This window comes from Periplaneta americana, chromosome 6, assembly GCF_040183065.1.
Source record: "Periplaneta americana isolate PAMFEO1 chromosome 6, P.americana_PAMFEO1_priV1, whole genome shotgun sequence".
NCBI classification, from domain to species: Eukaryota; Metazoa; Arthropoda; class Insecta; order Blattodea; family Blattidae; genus Periplaneta; species Periplaneta americana.
The window spans coordinates 169,104,696-169,111,954 of NC_091122.1; the positions used below are offsets into that span (position 1 = coordinate 169,104,696).

At 33.9% G+C, this 7,259-nt stretch overlaps 1 protein-coding gene across 5 annotated transcripts in view; it reads right to left on the reverse strand.

Moving 5' to 3' along the window:
• The window catches only part of klar (klarsicht), a 1,308,544-nt gene that overhangs the window by 926,070 nt on the left and 375,215 nt on the right, over nucleotides 1–7,259 (reverse strand). The window lies entirely within an intron of this gene.

Consider the following 7,259-nt stretch of genomic DNA (forward strand, 5'->3'; position numbering starts at 1 on the left):
ATTGATAGAATAGCTGCTTTGGAGTCTGACAATATAACTGCATTCTTAAATTTATTGATGTGTCATAGAAGATTCCTGACAAAGTATTCTATAGGATACAACAGGTTAATAGGCTATACGCTATAATTTTAATAGAACAATAGAAAAAAATTGGTAGGACAATTAAAATTTCACAATATTATTTATTATTTATTAGTCTGATCCTGCGACACAGAATAGCTCACAATAAAATTTAAAATGAAAAATTATATAAACAGATTTCAGACAAAAGTGATTAAGACATAACAAAAAATAGAACCAAGTATAATTTAAATTGAATGTACACCATAAAGATGCTGACGAAATATCGCTACAGAAAATTGTATAAAGGTGGTGACGATGGCATCTTGATCTCTCGTCAGCTTGTATTTTTCACTCCACTTTACAAAGTCTTTCGGGATGGTGCCTCTCGCTTCGAAGAAGAGACCGGTAACTGCGATTTTTTCAGTGTTGTATTTCGCTGATAGGTACTGAATCATGGACTCGTAGATTTTCTTTTTCTCTTCGTTCACTTCAGATGGTTGAGTGGACATGGAAATATGGACATTCCGATAGTTGTTTTCTTTACAGTCCGACAAGATTTAATAAACTAGTGTGAGAAATGAAGTTTTGTCAATTTAAGGGTTAAATTTACAATATTGCTAATTATGAAGAACTTAGAAGGTCATATAAAGCGAGGAAAGAATAATTCCAAAAGCGTAAATACAATTTTAAATAATTATTATAGCTATCTGTGGAACAGACATCAATCACAACCTTCCTCATAATTCAAGACATTCAGTTTTACAGATTTGTTTTAAGTCGGTCACACGCGGATGATAAATGTTAATCATCAGCTGTCAGAATTTTAGAAATCATATTGCCATATTTATTCCGTATCTTCACATACATTCACTTCGGCATCTTCTTGCTGTTAGGTGAAGTCAATTACGGTGGGTAATCCATCAGTCATTTGTTTCGTACAGATATGAATGCTGTTATTGGACATAATTCTTACTTCGTGCACAATCCGCTAAATAACCAAAGACCTCAAGTGTACATTACTCCTCATACACAACTCGTTTCAAGTTATGATTATATACATCCGGCATTACGAAAATAAGGTACTTAACGAAATGCGTTCTAAACAAGATAATGATAAATTCAAGCCTCTGGATATTACATTTATGAGGAGAAAATAATGCTACATGTACCGAAAGAAAAGATACTTTTTCATGAGGCACGGTGAATATAATAGACATCTGATTGCAGAACTTTACCAGTGCCGTAGTAATTTCGTACGCGGACTATATAATAAGCGAATTCCAGTAGTATTATTAGCAAGACAGTATGTGGGAGACAGCGAACCTGTGACCCTGCGTGCAATAACCCAGGAGAAGAAGTCACAATATGTAGGAGTGAACATACGAAAACTGTAGGCACTGAGTTATGCCAAACGGTGGGAGATACAACAGTTCTTGAAGCCGGTAGGCGGGCGAGTTTCTGCTCTTAGTTTTCGCTCCAGATTATAGAAACCAAATAGGTCGACCGTGCGACGGTCTGGGGCCTGTAACAAAATATTTTCAATTCATGTAAATCATAAAATTCCGCTTCCAAATTTGAGTCTGTAAAATTGAACTTAAAAGTCAAATCTCAGCTGTGAGCAGTATACATACTTACTTACTGGCTTTTAAGTTACCCGGAGGTTCATTGCCGCCCTCGCATAAGCCCGCCATTGGTCCCTATCCTGAGCAAGATTAATCCAGTCTCTGTCATCATATCCCACCTCCCTCAAATCCATTTTAATATTATCTTCCCATCTACGTCTTGGCCTCCTTAAAGGTCTTTTTCCCTCCGGCCTCCCAACTAACACTCTATATGCATTTCTGGATTCGCCCATATGTGCTACATGCCCTGTCCATCTCAAACGTCTGGATTTAATGTTTCTAATTATGTCAGGTGAAGAATACATTGCGTGCAGTTCTGTGTTGTGTGACTTTCTCCATTCTCCTGTAACTTCATCCCTCTTAGCCCCAAATATTTTCCTAAGCACCTTATTCTCAAACACCCTTAACATATGTTCCTCTCTCAAAGTGGGTCCCTATCACCACGGCATGGCGCGTCCTCAGGTTGCGGATCGAGGAGATGGCCTCCAGATATGGAGGGTAGCTGTGAATATATTCAATAAGCAGTCGCGGACAGCCGATGAGGGGTGGTCCTCCAGCTTGGGGGCTGGGCGAAGGGCTAACAACCTATCGCCGTAAAAAACAGCTTTTACGAAACCTCTAAATAAGCCTCGGAATGGGACTGATTCTCTGGCACGATCACAGCAAAAGAATAAGGTTTTGAGATTTGGTACTTGGAATGTTACAAGTCTATATAGAACAGGAGGGGTAACTTTAGTAGCAAAAGAACTAGCTAGATAGGAAGAAATGTACAGAAGATAAACTTGCGAATTCTAAATGAGGCAGTTTAATATAATTTATTACATTTTAATTTAATTCAATTTATTTGATTTTAATTTATTTTATTTCAAATTTAATTCAATATAATTTATTTCATTTTTATTACTTATTTTTAATTCAATTAATTTTAATTTTAATTAATCTAATTATGTTTTATTTTGTTTTACTTAAATCAATTTAATTTAGTCTATTCTCATTTAGCTTATTTTTTTAAATTTAGTGTATATTAAATTATTTTATATTTTGATTTTTAATATTTCATTGTATTTTTTATTGGGTTATTTTACGACGCTGTATCAACATCTAGGTTATTTAGCGTCTGAATGAAATGAAGGTGATAATGCCGGTGAAATGAGTCCGGGGTCCAGCACCGAAAGTTACCCAGCATTTGCTCGTATTGGGTTGAGGGAAAAACCCGGAAAAAACCTCAACCAGGTAACTTGCCCCGACCGGGATTCGAACCCGGGCCATCTGGTTTTGCGGCCAGACGCGCTGACCGTTACTCCACAGGTGTGGACTTTCATTGTATTTATTTTTCTTTATTTTATATAATTATATTTAATTTAATTTTATATTTCGTTTTATTTTATTTTACTTAAATTAATTTAATTTATTTTATTCTCATTCAATTTATTTCTTTTTATCTTAATTTAGTGTATTTTAAATTATTTTACATTTTGATTTTTTAATTTATCCTATTTATTTTACTTTATTTGATATAATTATATTAATTTAATTTAATTTAATTTAATTTAGCTCTTGAAGACGAGCTTTGCTCTTTTGGGGTACGTTCATGTAACAGTTTTATATGTTATATGTTATCTATAATAATAATAAATCTGTAAGCGAAATTTTTCTGGTAATTTTCGCTTTTTCAAAAATAATTGGTGTTAACATGCATAATTAATCATCCTGAAACCGAAAATCGCTTTTTTGAAATTTTTGTTTGTATGTCTGTCTGTCTGTCTGTCTGTCTGGATGTTTGTTACCTTTTCACGCGATAATGGCTGAACGGATTTCGATGAAAATTGGAATATAAATTAAGTTCGTTGTAACTTAGATTTTAGGCTAAATGGCATTCAAAATACTTTATTTAAAATGAGGGTTATAAGGGGGCCTGAATTAAATGAACCGAAATACCTCGGCTATTATTGATTTTTGTGAACAATGTTACATAACAAAAGTTTCTTTAAAAATTATTTCCGATAAGTTTTATTCCAGGCAAAATTTTGATAGGACTGATATTTAAATCTATCTGTCTGTCTGGATGTTTGTTACCTTTTTCACGCCATAATGGCTGAACGCATTTCGATGAAAATTGGAATATAAATAAAGTTCGTTGTAACGTAGATTTTAGGCTATATGGCATTCAAAATACTTTATTTAAAAGGGGAGTTATAAGGGGGCCCGAATTAAATAAACCGAAATATCTCGCTTATTATTGATTTTTGTGAAAAATATTACATAACAAAAGTTTCTTTAAAAATGATTTTCGATAAGTTTTATCCCAGGCAAAATTTTGATAGGACTGATATTTAAGGATATACTAGAGTTTTAAAATAACAATACAACACATTTCCACCGCCGCTTCAGATTATAGTGTCGTTGTTCAAAAACGGCCTGCTGATATACCCAAACATTCTAAACACGGGACATGACCACAGATGTTAAGGCGTGAATAAAATAAACTTAAACAAAAAAAGATGCACAGTAAGGTTAACATAAAAATGATCTTCGTACACAACTCTATTAATTTGGAGTGATTTATTAAAGGATGCATTCAAGACTAATTTAGAAAAACGTTAAACTAATTATCTTTGCACCAAATGAATGGTCTCTGAACCAAAATGATAGCATTTTAATTATTTAAATAGAATTTAAATTAAGTAGCATATTAAACGATTTATTCTTCTATCAAACACGAATGCTCCCTGGTCCCAATGTTCTATTTTAAATATGTAATTACTTAATATTTATTTCTTATAAGTGCAGCGGAGAGCACGGGTACAGCTAGTTATTAAATAAATGTAAATAGATACAGAAAAAAATTTAGCTATATGTAAATATTTCATTCTCACTCCAAGCAAATTGACGTTAACGGTTAATTCAAAGAAATTGTATTGAATGTGACTCCGAGAGGAGAGGGAATTTCGGAGTATAAATAACAAACGGTTCAATGTCGGTAATAAACTTGCATAAGCAAAAGTTTGGATGTAAATAATTTTATGTTTTATTGTTAACCTGAATACACAATCTGTGTCTAAAATAAATATTGCATTTGATCGTGTAGTAGTTATTACAGCAAATAAATCTGTTAGAGCGAGCGCGAAAAGATTGATGTCAATGAATTCAAAAGATCTTGCGTCAGAATATTATCCGTCTTTGTTCAATGATATGCATGAAATTTGTCTTCAAATAGACGTGTACAGTTGCGCGTAAAATCAGCATTTTGTTGACTTATGTGGGGTACAGGATGATCAAAAGTCACTTCTGGGCAATAGAGTCTCGCACATAATTAAATGCTATTATAGATTTTATTCTATTTTTAGGATAGGCAGTAAAATTTTTCAGATCGCTTACGCTTAATGTACGCTTTTTGTTGCTTTTGACCTGCGGTCTTGTGTTTGATTGCAGCGATATTTTACTACTTAATTAACTTACTATTCCCAGAATATGAATTTTACCAGCAATCGAAAAGTATTGGGAATAAATTTGAATAAGGAAGAAAAAAAAAGTTTCCTTCCCAAGCAGGATTCGAACCACGAAAATCTTAGTTACCAGTCTATCGTGCTCTGGAGTGAACAAGGCTCTGAAATCAGCTAAAAGGGTCGGTCCGGTTTTTTTTGCAACTATTTATTGTACATTAGGATGCATAATAAACTGTAATTTTTTATATTTTTTTTATTTTACTTGGTTATTTTACGGCGCTGTATCAACATCTAGGTTATTCAGCGTCTGAATGAAATGAAGGTGATAATGCCGGCGAAATGAGTCCGGGGTCCAGCACCGAAAGCCACCCAGCACTTGCTCGTATTGGGTTGAGGGAAGGCCCCGGAAAAAACCTCAACCAGGTAACTTGTCCCTACCAGGATTCGAACCCGGGCCACCTGGCTTCGCAGCCAGACGCGCTGACCGTTACTCCACAGGTGTGGACTAAACTGTAAAGAATCAAGTTCCTAATGTCGTATGATTTGTAACCATTCTTGTGATAAGTGTGTAACAATCATGTCATTTTTAGTTAAAAATTGAAAAATAAAATCTGTACAAAGCAATTAACAACACATTTTTAGCTTCAGAACACTAGCCAATTAAAGAAATTACACTTCTGAATAGTTCATTCTCTATTTGTAATATTTTTTACCCGTAAAACAAAAGAAAAAAGGTATTTTACTAACAACTTCATATTACTGTAACTTTGAAAATATTGCGATTAGGACAAATGTTTATATGACATTTTTTACTCAGAATGTCTTCGGAAATAAGCTTCGTAAGTGACGGTAAATCCTCGTGAATCAACCTGTATGTCTACGCAAATTAACGAGTAATAAAAATTTTGCAGCTTAATTTTTACTTTTTAATCTACAAATGACCTAATGGAATAGAACATCTACAAAATATGTTTTAGTGTTCTACTTTTGAACTAGGTGTCCTATTTTTCACTCAAGAGTATCTGGTGATCCTATACAAATACAATACATAACGTTTGTGCGAGATCGTGCGTATTTGCTTGTTTTCCACACACAACCAATACGCGGTAAGTGTGAAATACCACATTCAGTATTCCCAACGTAACACACATAACAATTTCCCTCTTCTTACCGCTTAAGCGCGACATTCATTTTACTGCTTTAGGCTTTTAACATATTATTTTTAGAGACGTTTAACATAGTAATAATTATAAATTGGAAACTTACCACTGCAATTTCACCTAAATTGCAATGTTAATTATTGTTTTTAAATATTTGCAAAAATTAAGTAAAGTCTACTACTCCACGAAACTTATTGCATTCCTGATACAAGTAACATTAAGGAAGCCGTGAAAAAATCAATAAGATTCCAGATGCCGATGTTATTACTGCAATATGTTATATAAATAATATTGTTAAAATATTAAAATGAAAAATAAATCATTACATAACCTTACCGTTTGTTTTAAGTTCGCATTTATAGACTGGGGGAAAAAAAAAACAGACGTTTATCACGGCCTGCTGGAGTATAGTAAACACAGAAAACATTTTATAGCAACAATGTTAAGAAAGATATTTTGGTGCTCCGAAGTTGCCGTCATTAAACAGAAACCAACATGGAGATTTCATTGCAACTAATTAGTAATTCGTCTTTCAGGTATGTAATAAACGATCTTCGCACAAAATAATGTACGATGCACGAGCGGTATGTTTGTTTTCATGTTCTCGGAAATTAAAAAAACTCAACTACGTTTCGCTTTTTCAATCTTTTCCTCGACCATGAAAACGTCAACATACCGCTCTTGTAACGTATATTACTATTTTCACAGGTAACTAGGCAACCAAGCTTCCCTGGTTAAATTTTTAATTGTATTTTGCCAAATAAAAACTGAATAGAAGTTTCACTTAGGAAATATATATTTAATACAGAACTTTCCTTGATGACGCTGCTCAGACAAACAGGAGTGGACTAGATAGCAGGCGCGTGCATAGACGAGGAAGCAGTTCCTGGTCTTCGACTCAATTGCTGGTCATCTTGTTAGCGGTTCATTTGCATGGGAGGAGTAGGCTGAAACCTGCTGAAGCGGAC